This window comes from Alligator sinensis, unplaced genomic scaffold (genome assembly GCF_000455745.1).
Source record: "Alligator sinensis unplaced genomic scaffold, ASM45574v1 scaffold267_1, whole genome shotgun sequence".
NCBI classification, from domain to species: domain Eukaryota; kingdom Metazoa; phylum Chordata; order Crocodylia; family Alligatoridae; genus Alligator; species Alligator sinensis.
In genome coordinates, this window is record NW_005842100.1 from 1029948 (window position 1) to 1047070 (window position 17123).

The 17123-nt window shown below is 45.9% G+C and overlaps 1 long non-coding RNA gene across 1 annotated transcript in view; it reads left to right on the plus strand.

Moving 5' to 3' along the window:
- Window positions 1-16675, plus strand: part of LOC102385674 — an 87829-nt gene extending 71154 nt beyond the window's left edge. The window contains exon 3 of the long non-coding RNA XR_323911.3: window positions 16632-16675. This is a non-coding gene — a long non-coding RNA (uncharacterized LOC102385674). The remainder of the gene's footprint in view (window positions 1-16631) is intronic.
- Window positions 16676-17123: the final 448 nt, after the last annotated feature.

Sequence of the window (17123 nt, forward strand, 5' to 3'; positions counted from 1 at the left end):
TTTATTTAAATACTCTGGGACTTTGTATACATCATGATTCTGGATAGCAAGCTTCACATTCCAAGATTTGTTTAATAATGATACAGTTCGACAGAATTTTCTCTTCCTCTCCTCCCCCATATTTTTTTCTTTGCTTCTCCCCCTCTCAGGGGAATCCAAGAGTATGTTATGTAGTGCTCTGTTTTGATAGTTAGTTTGTTTCCCTAATTTAAAAGACCTTTATTATCCAGTTAATGAGTTTTAATTTTTTTTTTGCTTTCCTTTGCTGTTACTCTGATAATGGACCAAATTCTGCTCTCACTTACCTTTGTAAATTCATTGTGCTGATGGCAGTTATGCTACCTTATAATGGAGCAGAATTTCCCTCACTGTGGCCAGCGTAGCTTGTGTTTTGAGAGATTATGACCAAGGCATCCGTGCTGATTCAGATCTGTTTGAAAATATCAAGGAATGCTGACAATTGAGTCAAATGTAAATGGGTGCAAACTCTCACCACTGACAATTTTATGGGCTTTGTTGTGAATGCTCTGGAGAGTACATGGTGATAACATGGAGCTGCCTGCCAATATGGAAATACTTCAAGGAAGCCTTATGATTTTCCTTGGTTAGAAAATGTGCTGCCTTCACATTCTGAGAAATTTCTGCAAGCAGGAACAGACAAATGCACACACTGGAGCATTTCTCAGTAGCTCAGATTGAGAGGTTTTATTAAAAAAACAAAACAAAACAGAACAAAACCGTTTTTTGGAAGTGACTGCAATGCAAAAACTGTGGCTTTGAGCTTTGAAGCTCTACTGATCAGTAACATCAAAGTTTTCTTAGCTCTTTACCCGTGTTTATGGCTGCTGGTGGTGGGTAATTTGCTAGGTAATTGAAAAAAAAATTCAGCTCAAGCTCCCAAAAACAAACTTGAAAAGCAGAGAAGGTGGATAAGGACCCCAACTTGGTTAGACTTCTATAAAGAAACATACATCTGAGGCCAATCTGGAACCACATGTAGAAATATGAATGAATGGATAGATACCTTGAAGTAAGATTGCTGACTTTATAGCTATGTAGTTGACTTAAAGCAACAGTAGGAAGAAACTTAGGGCATTTGTACACATGACAAAATTTACCCTTTTTGTGATTTAGCTGCATTACAATTTGTACGTACAGGTTTTTCTGGCAATTTAAATGTCTTTTTGGTGGTTTAAAGTAAAACACATCTGAGTATATTTTAGTTTGGATCACCAGGAATTAAACCAATGCGTCCATGGATCAGACACAGGAAAACAGAAATGCATTCAAAGATGTGTAATGAGCCCCTTTGTCCACCTGATGCTGCTGCAACTTTTGTGTAGTTCACCCCTTTGTCCACCAGATGTTGCTTTGAATTGCAGATAGGAGGGAAAGAAGTTAGTTGCCCCGTTTCGATAACTGGGTGAAAGAGGATACCTGCACTTCTTAGGTAATTGGGTGTAATGTGTTTGTTTGGTTGCTAGGTGTTGCACACCAGATGTTGTGGTCCACCCAGCCTGGCATAAATCAACCTTTGTTCTCCTGTATGGAAACCTGACCACCCCCTGGGCATACCCAGGGTGACAATGGTATCATCACCCTATAATCTGCCCCTGGTTCCATCCATGTATGAAGAATTGCTTGATCACCTAAAGGGCTGAGGGATACAGGTTGATAACCTGTATTGGTATACAGGCAAAAGGAATCAGAACTCATGGTGTAGATGATGTCTTTTATTAGACCAATTGCATATTTGCAAACAGATGTATTTATTTGTAAGCTTTTGGGCACATTCACCCTCCCTTTCATTTGCTTTCAGAGTGAATGGCTCCCTCCTGATCACAGGATTTTAGCCTATAGCCTTCATTCACAAGTTCATCTCACAGTCAGACCCATGGCAGCAGGCAGCCCTTAATGAGAATAGCACCGCCACCATATAATCTGCCCCTGGTTCAATCCAGGAATGAAGAACCACTTGGGTACATAAGGGGGGCACCATGGACTGCTTTCATTTGCCCTTCAGTCAGACAGAGAAAATGGTGCTTGCCTTCTCACAGCATTGAATGCAGCCCGTAGCCGTTGCCATGCTGCATAATTTTTTTTCCTTGTGCTGGCTGCCACACCATTTGTGATTGCACAAGGTCACCCCACAGTCAGGCCCATGGCAGCAGGCAGCCATTAATGAGGATGTCACTGCCTAATCTGCCACGTCCTGGACTGCTTTCAGATACCGTTAACGCAACTGGTGCCTGCCCTTTCATAGCGCTGAGTGCAGCCTATAGCTAGCATGCTTCATAATAAAGTTCTTTTTTTCCTTTATGCTGCCATGCCAATCATGATTGCACAGGTTCACACCACAGTCAGGCCCATGGGTGCTCTTGTCTTGCTGACAGCAGGCAGTCAGACCTTACTGACGATGTCACTGTCATTGGGGTTACCGTATTTCCAGTTAAAAATTTCAGTGCCCTGGTCTAACCCATTCTATTGTCCCTCACTCCAAGCCATAGCCCCCTGAACCATCCAGCAGCCCCTAACTCATGACCCTGGCACATCTGGCCCTGCCTGTGCCCCTCACTCCTAACCCGCAGTACCCTGCCACCCTGTGCCATGCTGTTGCCTCATGGGGATTTACTGTTTTTTCCAGTTTTACAAGTTAAGCAACCCTCCCTAATGTTGCAAACAGCTGTTGATTTGGCACTGATGACAACAAAGCCAGGAACAAAGCTTGGGGGAACCTGGTCTGATGATCTCCTACTGGCTGCCCACAATGAAAAAAAAAAAGAAGACAGAATTTTTTTTTTACATAATTAACCGTTACTGATTTATTAAGGATAATTTACATAACCAAACATCACAGCATTTACAAGGTAACCATTATCAAGAAGCAGTACTCTTCAACTTTTTAAACCTCAGGCAATATCCAATGAGTGTCATTACAAGAACTTTTCTTACCAGCAAGCAATAACTATAGGCATTGTTTATGCTTCAATCAACAAACAAGCGATAACCAATAATCATCAATAATCAGCAACTATCACTGCCCATTAGCAATACTGGCTTTCTATGTTTCTGCGCTGGACTGCCCTTCTCTATCCCTGTCTTGTGATGCCTCCTGCTATGTTGCCTGGCCAACACTCAGCCACAGACACAATGTGCCTGTCTTGCTATCTCCTACAACCACATCGCGCAGGTACTGATGGCACTGATGATCCTATCTGTTTGGGCATCATTATCAGGCTTCCTACATGGTCTGTGTTTTTTTCTGCAGTGGTGGCATAACAAGCAGAGCTGAAAATCAAGGAATGTGGGGAATTATTCTGTGCTCTGAGAGTCAGATGAGCGGATAAGAAAAGCTCTGGAAAAGCTACCAAGAAAGGCTTGCCTGCCTGTCCAAGTTGTTGGACTGCAGGCCCTGAATGGCTGCAAAAAATTCACCAGCAGAACCTATCTGCTTTGCATTGCCCTTCACCTTCCTGCATGACAATCCAATCTCCCCAGCCTGTTAGTTTAGTTGTCATCTGAATGAACTCTTGCCCCACTCCTCCCGCAAGTCATAGCTCATCCTAATCTCAGGTGTCAATTCACATGTTAGTTGACTTAAAGGTTCCCCTTAGCTTAACATACCAGTTGTGGAAGATTATGTCCCAGGTCTCTCCTCTTTGATGGACTCATCAAGGGCCAGTACTAGTGAGCTGCTGCTGTCTGCTTCACTTGAGGCAGCAGGACTCGCAATCAGACCTGTGGTTGGTGAGCTTTTAGGAGCAGAGAATGGCCTGGATACCTCTAGTCATCTCATTGCTTGGCATTTGACTACCTCCATTAATGGTTAGAGGTACTGATAATGCATAATGTTATGCATGGTGGTGCATTACAATGAGCTCTTGCTACCTCACGTCGGAAAGCAGCTCTCATATTCTTGGACTTTACCCTGCATTGGACTGTTGTCTTGTTATGCCTCTGCTGGGCAAGTCTCCTGGAGACATGCAGGTAGATGTGCAAGGACATCCTTGGGCTGTTGCCGATGCCAAACTGGCTTAACACTTCAGGGTCCCTCAGCACCTGCACCAGGCTCTTTGTTTCTGCATAGGACCAAGTTGTTCTAGTCTTACACACCCTGGTTAGCTCTCTTCTCTCCCTGGTCTCTTCTTTTCTCTCCTCAGTATCAGACATCTCAAATCAATAAGGGGTACCTATACTCAGGCCCCTGTGCCCTCAATTTATAGGTTCATCAAGTTTGGGAAAGTTCTGTCCTCACCCCTCATTTTGGTACAAAAGGTTTGTACAATGGACATGCTGGTTCCATCCTGGCAACTTTGTTTCTTTTGGGCATACTGGCTAGGGACAAACATTCAAAAAGCCTGAGCCTGAATTAATTCAAACTTTGCAGGTTAGTTTAACCTGGCTAGGCTGAACTGATTTGAAACCAGACAGACATTCTTTCTGGACTAAGGACATTCAGGAATATGCCTGCAGTGGCTTAGGCTAGAAGCTGGGGGGGGTGGGGGAGGAGGGCGTTAGAGCAGCCCCCCATTCCCTTCTGTAGGGAGCGGAGCTGAGGGGGGCATGACCAGGCAACGACAGGACTCTCTTATTAGGGAGGTCTGTCTGCACAGTCCTAGGCCACTTGCCAAATCCACCTGCCAAACCTTTATGGGCAGTCACTTTCCTTTTCAATGGGCTGAGGTCCCTGCTGTGGGAGATGGGAGGGAGGAGGGGATTTCCTGCTTGCGCAGTGAGCGGGGTAGGGCAGGTAGGGAAGGGGGAACCCAGGCAAACCCTGCTGTATCCACAGTCTGTGCCAGAGGCTTGCACAGCATTAGCTAGCATACCACATGCTGGCTATGGTCCGTGCTGTGGGAGATGGGAGGAAGGGGATCTCTGCTTAAGCAGCAAGTGGAGGTGGTGATGGGAGGAGGGCCTCCTGGCCACCGTGTCTGACCAGTTGACTTCCCATTCTTGCTGCGGGCCACCATGCACAATCAAGCCACGATCTGAGAAAAAGGGACTGGAATTGTTGCTGAGCATCTTATCTGTGAAATGTTGCAAAGTTGCACAAAGGGCTTCTGTCTCTTGGCTCTCCAGAGCCATTTGTATGTGGGAGAGAGTCCATCTCTGAGTATAGAACACCTCAAGGTCACATGCTAAATATATAAATTATGTTTAAATATGAACATCTAAGTTTCTATATGTCTGACTTCAGCTTCTCTGAGTGTTCTGGACACAGGGTGCCACTTGCCAAACCCACCTGCCAAATCTTTATGGGCAGTAACTTTCCTTTTCGATGTGGGATATTATCTGGCTACTTTACATTTCTAATAGGGCAGTTATCACAAACTCAGTCCAGGCTGCCTGGCTTTGTTTTCCTGCTGCAACAACAGGAGCAGTTGACAGAGAGGTTTGTTAAAAGTTTACCACTGTTCTTCTCCCCCACCTTTCCCCACAGGTCCACTTCTGGACCCACAGTCCACTTCTGGGGAATTAAGTCTCTTCATTTCTCTCGTTACCACTCTGAGTCTGAGGCAAGCCAGGGAATGTTTGGCTTTGCTTACATCACCCAATACCCAAATCCAGGCATTATTAACCCTTCCCAATAACGAAGTCAGACAAGGAAGGGAAAATATATTTTTATTACACCCAAGAACTTACTAAAATGACAAAAAAATACCATGGGATGCCTACTCGCTGGGTCACTGTTTCCAAAGATGCAGCGCCTAACAAATAGGAACCCCTCTCCCATCAATTGATTTTCTTTCCCAACCACGTACCCCCTGTCTGATCTGCTCTTTGCTGCTCCCTGAATAGTAGTGGTACTCTCCTGGCCCTGCTGGCATTGGGGCACCCCTCAGTTGAAAGCAATATGGGTGGGGAAACAGGCTCAGTGATAACTCTCCTGGCTACTTCCTGGACAGAGGCAAGCTGAGTGGAGCTCATGTGCACTTTGTGGGGGGCATCTGCTTATGAATAGGAGGCTTGTTCACACGTTTAAGGACATGATCCTTAATCAATGCATATATCTCCTAGAGATCTGCATAACACTTCATGGCCAGCTGAAGAAACTGGTTTGTGCGGTCTAGGAGCTGCTTCTGGAATACAATGTGTTTATAAATGATCTGGTGTTGGGTGTTATAAGTGGACTGACTAAGTTTGCTGATGACATCAAAGTATGGGGAAGTGCAGTCACTCTAGAGGATAAATGAGCAATCCAGGCCAACCTTGACAGGCCTACAAGGTGGATGGATCAAAACCTGATGGCATTCAACGTCAAGAAATGCAAGGTGCTCCACCTTGAGAGAAAGAAACCACATCGTGCTTAGAGGCTTGGCAGTGCTACGCTAGCTAGCACCATGTCTGAAAGAGACTTGGGGGTCATGATTGACCACAAGATGAACATGAGCCACCAATGTGATGCCACAGCCAGCAAAGCAAACAAAACTCTGGCCTGCATCTTCCAATGCATTTCAGACAAGACCTGGGAAGTCATCCTCCCACTTTATGTGGCCTTGGTGAGACCACAGCTGAAATACTGTGTCCAGTTCTGGGCTCCACAATTCAGAAAGGATGTGGAGAAGCTCAGAGTCCAGAGAAGAGCCATGCAAATGATGGGAGGACAAGAAATCAGGCCTTATGAGGAGAGGCTGAGAGACATGGGACTCTTTAGCCTGGAAAGTGTAGGCTCAGGGGTGACTTGGTGGCAGCCCAAAAGTATATAAGGGGTGTGCATCAGGAACTGGGAGAACATCTGTTCACCAGAGCATCTCATGGGCAGACAAGACCCAGTGGTCACAAACTCTTGGAAAATTGTTTTAGGCTGGACATAAGGAAAAACTTCTTTACTGTCTGAGTCTCCAGAGCCTGGTATAGACTCCCCCCAGAGGTGGTGCAGGCACCTACTCTGTATTCCTTTAAGAAACACTTGGATGCCTATCTTGCTGGGATCATTTGACCCCTGCTGACTGCCTGCCCTTTGGGCAGGGGCTGGACCTGATGATCTTGCAAGGTCCCTTCCAGCCCTAATGTCTATGAAATCTATGAAATAATGTTGGCCATGCTTTGCATCTCCTGCTGATCATCTGCCCTAAGCACCTCCTGGACTTCATCCCACCAGTCATGCACAGCAGTCACTCAGGATTCTGCAGCCTCCACCAAAACCTCCATCATGCTTTCTCTGGAGCATTGCTGCCTGTGGCGGTATTCCCACATTCATTCCAATGTGACTGTATTTTTTTTTATTGCATTTGTAAATAAAAGGTTGTAATGTGTCAAGTTCCTCCAAGATGTGGTGTGTTTTTTTCAAGGTGATGGTGAGTGGTGGAGGGGGTGCGGTCTACCTATGGGCAGCTGTGGCTTCCTGCGGTTACTTGAACGATGAATAGCTGGCTGCCACTGGGGACTGCAGCAGGGCATGGGGGTGGGGAGGGAGTAGCTGCCTAGGTTGTGGAGGGGGCTTGTTGTTTGCAGGCTGCCAGGTACAGCACTTGAGCCAAAGCCCAGTTGTGGGGGACACATCCACATACGACTCACAGCCCAACAGCCGGCACTGGTCTATACCCTTAACTAGCCTAGCCTCCCTGGATGGACCATGTCCTGTGAAGGGTCAGTGAAACCACTCATTGGCCCAGCTGGGAGGGTTGGGATGAGCCTGCAGGAGTCTGCATCTTGGCAGGGTGGCCTGCTAAAACTCTAGCAGGAGCACCTGTTGCTATGAGACTGAAAAAGAGGGAGGACAATTATCAAGATTAGAATAGAGACAGTTCAAAAATAATGTGATTGTGGCAGGAGCAACTTCAGGGTCGCTGTGCTCTCCCCTGTTGTCTCCTTTACTGTGCCAAGCTTTGGACTTGCACGCTCCTATTCTCGCCTGCCACGACTTCAATTGTATGTGAGTTCTTTATATGGAGGCTACCTTTCTTTTGCTTGGCTACAGTTCTCCTGCTTTGGGTGTTCTGTGTCCCCAAGCCTTGTGGATTATGCGTGTACAACACTGTCTTGGCCTACACCCCTCTGGCACTCGGGCCCTCCGTGGCCCTGTCTCTCTCTGGGCCCTTCTCTGCAATGCGGCCCTCTCACAGGGCTCACCACACTGCTACCCCCTCTTCTGGGGTTTCTCAACCGCCCCTCTCTGGAGCTGGGGTCTGTACACCCCGAACACTGTGCCCTCCCTGGGGCTGGGGTCCTCACACTACCGTGAGTCCCCTATGAGGCTTCCTCCATCCCCTTATAGCCTCACCCAAACCACTGGTGTAACAATAGCAAACATAAACCATAACATAAACACCAGCCTCTTGGCAACAACGTAAACATAAGCCACTAGCTATAACTAGGCTCAGGCCTACCGGGTTTTGTCTCCTACTGCAGTGACCAATGCTGCTCTGGCCTTCAGGTTTTTCTCTCTCCTGGCACGGAGCTTCTTCATCCTTAGCTGCTGGTAGGCAACTGACTCTGGCCTCCTGCTTGTGCTTTATATAGAGCCAGGCCCTGCCCCTTTCTTCAGCTGGCTAGGCAGGTGTAAGCCATTAGCTCCCTTTGGTTGCCTCAGCAACCGGCACCTGAAGGGTTATCCCAGCGCTTCTAGTAGCAGGCACCTTAGTGCCCTGCTACAGTGATAATTAATAACTGAATAGACATGGAAATAGAAATATAGTAAATGCTGTTATCTGGCTCTTTACCATCCAGAATGCTCTATTAACCAGCATCTGTCCCACCGTGGCACCTCCGGTTTTGCCTTTGCAAGCCAAGTCCTACCTCTTCCTCATGGACCACAGCCAGGGGCAAAGCAGCCTCCATGGGGCCCCCCTCCCTGTCCTCTGGCACACTGATGCCCTGAAAGCCCTGGCACACCAGATGTGGCGGGAGGGGTGGTGACCCGAACAGGCAAAGATGCCTCGAACCGGCTGAGCTGGAGATAAGTATAACTCTCAGATAACTGGCATATTTGATTAACCGGCACCCCCATTCCCCCTGGATGCCGGATAATAGAGATTTTGCTGTAGAACAGACATACAATAGAATAGAATTGATTAATAGAATATAGAATAGAGAGTAGTGAACAGAGTAGAGAATATAGAAGACAGAATAGAGAGAATAGATAATATTGAATATATTATATATTAGAATATAGAATAGAAATAGGATAGAATATAGAATAAAGTAATGAAAGTTTGTTTTTGTTGTTTCTGCAGGTTGTCTATTTCATATTTATTTATTCTTACATGTATATAAGTACTTATCATTTATTTATTTTGTAAATAAGGCAGAAAAGGCAAATTTATATTTTTATAATGTGTGTTTAATTTTTTTGCAATAGTATTATTATTTTATAATTTTTTAATGCTGTTTATATGTATATACCCAAGTAAAGTGCCAATAATATTTTCAGGAAGCAAATAATGGTTTCATTTTTATATAGTTATTTCTGGATATGCTGTGATAGAACTCCACACCATGCTGTTGCTCCACATGATGCAGCTCCATGCCATGCTGTGTGCTCAGCCAGCAGGTCTGGCATTAAGAGTAGGGGGCTATAGCCACCCCAGAATTGCACAGAGCTGTGCACACAGCTGCGTGCATCTGGGTTATTATCCATGGAAACTCCTGGGCCACACTATCACACAGTGCAGCTACTTCAGGGTCTCTATGGAAACCGGCTCAAGACGCAAGGGCGAGGGCTGCTGGGAAATGTAGTCCATAAACAGAAGAAAGAAACATGGAGGGACAAACCCCAAAGTCCCTGTGTCTGCCTAGCCTCGAACATTCAGTTACGTGCGACTCTGGCCCGGATGGCCAGTGGCGTTTGCCCTACCGTTTCCTGCTGCCTGTTGAGAAGATGTTTACTCCTGGTGCGGTCTCCCCCAATCTCTCCTGCCACAACTTTGAATATTTTATCAGTGGGGGGGCTGACCATTTGGGGTCTCTCAGTGGCAGAGCGTTCATTTGGCAGTCTTCTGCAGGGCTCCACCTCCCCTACACCCCGACCTCACACCAAGACTCAGCGGATCAGTGTAGTTTTCCTGGCTGTGCTCCCAACACTGTTGTGTCCCTAGCTATGGCTGCCTGTGTGGCCCTCTCCTGTCTAACATACAAGCTCCTACAGGGTGACTCGCTTGGATGGTGCCGGATTGCCTGAGAGGTCTCCCTTGGGTCACGAGGCCGGCTCCCCTTCCCCAGAACTAGGAGCCTGACCCGGGTCTCAAGCAATGATAGAGCTCAAAAGAGCTCTTGCCTCCATCATCCTGCCTGCACCCCCTGGACATGCCCCTCAAGCCCTCCAAAAAGGGGGAAACACAAAGAACATATTAAAAAACCCCACTATCATGTTACAAGGGACCCGTGCAGTCCCTTCCCAGGTCCTTATGCCAGGATACCGGTTGCCCACCTCCCTCTGAATTTTGTTGTGGGTTATACCATGTGTGGGGCTGGGGTAGCCTGTGATCCCTGGCACAGCTTGTCTCCCCTTTCACCCAGCCTCCTGTCTCTCCAGGTGCCTTGCAGCCCTTCTGCGGCCACCTGACCACTCTTCACATGCAGGGTTGGCACCCTGCCTCTTCTGGCCTCACTCTGCAGCCCCTCACGCTGCCTTCATCTGATGCCTCCTGGAGGGCACGTCTCTTCCACCTCCCCGGTACTCTCAACGGTCCCACCTGCTGTCGTGTGGAAAGTTGTGTTCATCTCTCCGGCCCCTCTGTCAGTGCTGCCGGTGTCAGGATCCCCTTCCATCTCCTGGCTCCTTTTGACGCCTTCTCCATTGTTAGGAGCACCTTCTGGTTCCTCTCTCCTTTCGGTGCCGCCGATGCTGTCAGGAGCAGTTTCTGGCTCCCGGCTCCTTTCTTTGCTGCCGACGCCGTCAGGAGCAGTTCCTGGCTCCCAGCTCCTCTTGGAGGGTTGACCTCCACTGGGGCAGGGAGCCTCTGCGGCTCTCTCACCCAGAGGGGCTTCCAGGGGGCACCCAGTGTTGGTGCCTTTGCCGGCCCCGGTCTCTCCCCTCCTCCACCTTCGCCGGTGGTCCGCTTTATTCTCGCTGGCCGGTGATTGTTGATGACGTCACCGGCTGGCCGCAGCTGTATAAAGGCACAGCTTACGATCTGCGTGGGTCTTTCCCCTGGTTCTGGGTGCGCCATGGGTCCTGCTACAGCCATGGGTCCTGCTGCAGGTAAGTGTTGCTCTTTATTCTTTTTTGCTTCCTTTTTCCTGGGGGGCTCCTGCCCCTGAGGGTCCCCATTTGTACTTTGGGGCCCTCTCTCCTGTTCTTCCCTGTGACACTCCCCATGCCCCCGACTACTGTTGTGTGGTACCCTGCGGTGGTGGTGGTCCAAGGACCACCACCACCAATAATCTATATGCTCCCCCTATTCCTCCACGCCCATCACCATGGACCAGGAAACAGATAAGGAGGGAAGCAGCAGCAGCAAATGGTAAGTTTGCAATTGAGGGTGTGTGACACCTCTTCCTAGTACTTTAATATTTTGGGGTAACTTTCATGTTTCTTATAATTGCCTTCCAGAAACCCCTCGCATGGTGGATGCTGCTTCCTAGAGCCACCCCCCAGGGTCTTATTTTTTAAAAAGACATTTATTTTCTTAAAGGCATTTCTTTCTAAGAGCTATTTATTTTGTTGTATACTGCATTTTATATTGTTTTTTTAAATGTATATAGTCCTGTCCTTAAAAAAAAGTTAATTAAAGATTTAAAATAAAGATGTGGCGTGTTTTCTTTCATAGGCAGAATGGCGTGGCAGTTCAAATGGTTTGGGGGTGTGGGAGAGGATGCAAGTGGCTTGGCATGGGGATCAATGCCAACCACAGGCCACCTGGAGTCCTCGTGGTGATGAGAGTTGGAAGTGCCAGGTGGGGCTGGGAGGCTGCAAGGGGCAGGGCACCTATGGGTGGATAGGCAAAGCTGTGCAGTGTGGGCATAGGGCAAGGCACATGGTGGGATGGAGTGGGGCTGCATGGTGCAGGGATGGGGGCTGTGTGGTCCAAGGGTGCAGTAGGTGTGTGTGGAGCAATGGCTGGGGCTGGGGCAATGGCTGTAGGCATGGGGAGGGGTGGGGCGGTAGAGCACACATGAAGGATCCCCTGCAGTAGGCTGACAGCACTTGCCCCCACTGGTCCAGGGATTAATGGTTTGACAGCGCCCCCTGCTATAATCTAGTACCAAAGGCATCAGTAGGCTGGATTGTTATGTGGCTCCCTCTGCTTTAATTTAATGTGAATTGCATACTGATCTTAATTCAATTTAAAGGCTGTCACCTTTATACATTGACACCTCAATTTAAAACAAACCATTTTAAATTTAATAAACCTATTTAATTTAATGAGGATTAAACCCCATCACATGTACAAGCACCCATTAAGCTTATGAAAAACTGGGAGGGAGAAGAGGAGAGAATTAAAGTGACACTACACTTAACTAGGTCATATTATTCCTTCCAAATAAAATCCATCAGGTGGAAGCTTTTGAGGAAGAAATTCTGTGAAGATACATGTGGGCAGGCAAACATGAACTTCTGGAGAGCTTCATCTGTTGAATCTGTTCAGATGATAAAATCCAAATACCTGTGATAAGAGACAATGCAAGTTAACTGAAGAGGTGAATCCAGATAGGGTGCCATTAGCTAAATGTTTTATTTGTTTTGGTACTTGTACGTTTTCTGCATTATGTTGATATGTTTAATTGCAGCATACTGTCCAGCAGGGCTGTGCAAAATGGCACCATTCCGTTTCGACTTGCATTTCAATGGAACAGCATTTTGTTTCGAAGTTTGTTTTGATTTGAAACTGCTGCTCCGTTTCATTTTGTGGAAACTGTTTCGCTGTTTTGATGCTGTTCCGGCATTTCACCCATAGGCTATAATGGGGAAGCTCGAAACAGCCTATAACTTTGTCATTTCTAGCCTGATTTGGATGAAACTTGCAGGAATGGTAGCCCCTTCTGAGGGCACAAAGCCTGCCAAGTGTCAGGGAGATTGAGATGCAGGTTCCCTGAAACCCCTGCACCTAAGTCTTGAAAGCAAAACTCATATCACATCTATGTGTTAAGCAGGGTCAAAACTGCAGGCATCCTAGCCCCTGCTGAGGCAACAAAGCCTGCCAAGTGTCAGGGAGATTGAGATGCAGGTTCCCTGAAACCCCTGCACCTAAGTCTTGAAAGCAAAACTCATATCACATCTATGTGTTAAGCAGGGTCAAAACTGCAGGCATCCTAGCCCCTGCTGAGGCAACAAAGCCTGCCAAGTTTTAAGGAGATAGGTGTAGGGGTTTGGCGGAAGTTGCATCTCAAGTTGTGGCCAAGCAAAGTTGTGACTTGAGTGACACTGTGTGTGTGTTAAGGCGCAGCAGGGTGAAAGCTGCAGGGGTGGTAGCACCTGCTGAGGCCACAAAGCCTGCCAGCTGTTAAGGAGACAGGTCTAGGGGGACTCTGGGTTCTGGGGCCCTGCACCTCTGACTGCTGACAGGCAAAACTCGTGACATGGGTGAGTGACGCTGTGTGTGTGTTAAGGTGCACCCTCACTCAACTGACACCAAGACAGAAAGCAGGGCAGTTCAAATAATGCTGCCTTTTATGCAGTTTTTCCATCTCTCCCCCAGAGCATTGGGATTGGAAGAGACCTCAGGAAAGGATGACAGTCACTGGCCAGCTGCACAGTCCATAATGAGAGCACTCCTTCCCCCCACCCCATTCCCCCTCTTCCCCCTCCCTCTCCTTACTTTAGTTTCTGCTTTCCTGCAGGCAATTCCAGCTTGAGCTTCGAAATTCAAAACGTTTAGAAAATTTCAAAATGTTTCGACTTGCCTTGTTTTGTTTTGAGGCTGTTTTGAAGCTCTCCGTTTCATTTCAATTTCACTGTTTTGAGTTTGAAACGAGTCAAAACGAAACTGCCAGTGAAATTTTGCACAGCCCTACCATCCAGCCACTAAATTTTTCTTTGCATTTTAGAGAATCCACTAACCTCTTAATTACTAGGACATCCTTTTTGGTGAATAAAGGAGTGAAGATAAAACCCCACCTGTGTGGGGGTCTATTTGTGTATTGTAACTATAGCAGATTTCTTTAATAAACACCTGTTCATGAAACATATAAGCATTCAGAAATGAAATGTTTAATTTCTGAATTGCAATTTTAGTTGGGAACCTGGAAAAATGTGTAACTAAGTTGCTTGCTAATCAGTAATCCTGAAAAACTGAATAGTTTTTACAACTTCACAAATGATGGCCAGTAAAATGTATCTAGTTATTTTAATAAACTAGTGACCCAGGTAGGACTTGATTTTTTTTTCTTGTTTTTTTAATTTATAAACTTACCATTGCCTCTTAAAAGAGTTCTGAAATGTTATAGAAATATTTTTTCATGAAACAGATTACATTTGCAGCATGTCATATAAACCATTTTATACAGAGAGAAAAGAAGGAACATCTGTGCAATTCAGATTTATTTTCCCAACATCACTTACCATAAAATAAAAGCAAAGATAGACGGGGGCTATTTTGTAATTTCTCTACAGCTGCTTGTGTAGATGTGTGGCACTGCCAAAAAGGAAACCAAAAGCAAGAATCAAATAACTACTAAGATCTAAACAACATGGAGAAAAATAACATTGAAATGAAAAGACAGTTTTTTGTTTTGTTTTGTTTTACATGATTTATTATAATTACAACACATTCCAGTATAACAGACTATAGAATATTTTCTAATGCAAAGCAGACAGCAAGTCGGTAGAAGATTTCCAATGAGCAGGTTTGACGATCTTAGACCCTTGGACTAATTTTAATGCCTCCACATAAAAGAGTACTGTCAGCTAATTCCTTTTGACACTCTTCCAGCCCGTGCACCTGTGATAACTCTATTGTAGGGTTGTGGCTAGGCATTCGCCTCCTTAAAGATTGCTCATCCTTTTTGAAGTCTAGTGAAATAAATTGCTACATTGTTTACCAATGAGATAATCAGGACAGATCCTGTGTTGAATGCTTGGCAATTAATATTCCCAATCCCTGGGAAATTCCTGTTCCTCCACTTACAAACCAGTCTAATTCCCAATTAATGTATCTCATCTTTCTACATGTTACCTTGCTGAAGGCTGTGTTTCAGCCAAGTACTTGTGCATTGGCTCAACTCTTAAAATGTGCTCTGGGCTTATTGGAATCTAGAAGACTTAAGTCAAGAGCACCACTGTACAAACCATCATAGTTGATGTGAAGGCAGGTTCTGCCACAAGCTTTAAACATTGCATGTGCTGCCCAGCTGGGTTGGAGATGCAGTGATATAAAAGCTGAGGTGCTGGGACTCGAGGCTGGGGAGTCTATTCCTGGCCCTGTTACCCTGCACCTCTGGCTTTAAATCATGCAAAGGGCTGCCCATCCAGGCTGCAAGCACATGAGTTGATTTAAAACTTGGGAGGCTGCCTATTGACAGTCTGTTCCCTTCACAGGGAGAGGAAAGGGCAGGCTGTCCAAGTAATGAACTACCCTGAGGGTGGGGTGGCCCAGAGAGCAGCCATCTAGTGCCTCCTGGCTGGAGAGCTCACCTGGGGTCTCCAGGCAGGGGGCTGATATACATGTACACTCAAGCTCCTGGGCTTTTTTTTCCGTATCAGTAAGAATTTCCCTGAAACTTCTCAGTAGAAATGAGTGCCTGTTAGCAGCCTATGACTTGCAGCCTATGATCAAATTCTGTTTTTGTTTCCTATTTTAAAATCCTACAAAATTGCAATCGTAGTTATCCTTTAACATATATTAACGTGTAAAGCCATAAGAACATATGAATTTCCATACTCAGACCCCCCAGCCCAGCATCCTGTCATTGATGGTAGCAAGCAGTAGATGATTTAGAGGAAGAACATAAGAAACGGAGATGTGCAGAGTGACCCATCTCCTGTCATACCCTCCTTGTTACCAGCAGTTCTAAACTTGGGTCACATGCTCAAAAGAAAGATAATATCAGAATCAAGGTTAATTTTGCAGACTAAGTTGAGATCCCATGACTTCATGCATTATGAGACAGCCTTTAAATACATGGTCATATACTGGTTTTTTACCAAACACTTGATGCCCTGTCTACTAGACAAACCTACCTCCCAAAGCGCAGACAAAGAATTATATTCATCCACTGGAAATGACTCATATGAATTTTAATAAACAAAACAAATGCATTTGCTTTCATCTGCTATTTTGTTTTCTTACGCTAAAGAACAATCAGTCCTTCAGGAAAATACAGGACACTTGTTTCCCATGATGGCTCTGGATGCTAAAGTCCTCACGGTGCTCTTTCTGGATAAGGACTGGTGAAAAAAGTCGCTAAAAATCCTTTCTTGTTTTGTTGAGGGCAGATGCTTGTGCCTAGTTGTGCTGTCAAAAAGCCTAGAGCAATCTAGGAAAAAGGCAGCAATTATCTGTCAAACTTAAATACATAATACAGTATATATTGGTGAACTGAGAATCAGATTATATTCCTGTGCCATGTCCCAGCTTGATCTCTGGATGTGCCTGGTCCCAATAAATGCTGTAAACCTCTCTCAGATATAATAACGGGCTCTGTTTGCCAAGTTTGCTTGGTAATCAACTTTATAGAGAGGAGGGCGAATCTACTGCAAACCCACAGGAAAGCTTTACTATAGCCTGTTTTTTCTGCCTTTCTTAAAGGTTAACTCCAAACAACTGAGAGGGGGGCAACGTCCCTTGTCCTGACTTGACTGAGATCTTAGAATTCAACAATGCAAGCTGCTTTTCAGTGAAAGAGCAATCAGTGAGGAACAGCTCGGATTTAAACCAAACCTACAAAAACAAAAATGACTGATTTGCGACTGAGTCTGTCCTTGAAAGTGTCCAGCTCAGATCCAGCACGTTGGAACTGTCAGCACTTTTTCAAAATGACCCTGTAATAAGCATGCTAGTAAAACAGATTTGTTAAAAGATATAGCAAACCCTCCCATGGAAGCTCTGGGGTGTATCAAGCTGTAATGACTGTCTGTCTCCTTGTTGCTTAAAGACTGGTTGCAAATAAGCCTTTTCGTTCATCATCATAATCATGTATGTTAAATGGACCAGAGATAAATGTCAACCACTCAGCCAGCTCCACTAAACAGAAAATACACTATTCATCAAGTTGTCATTAAGAAATGCTGATGGTAAATA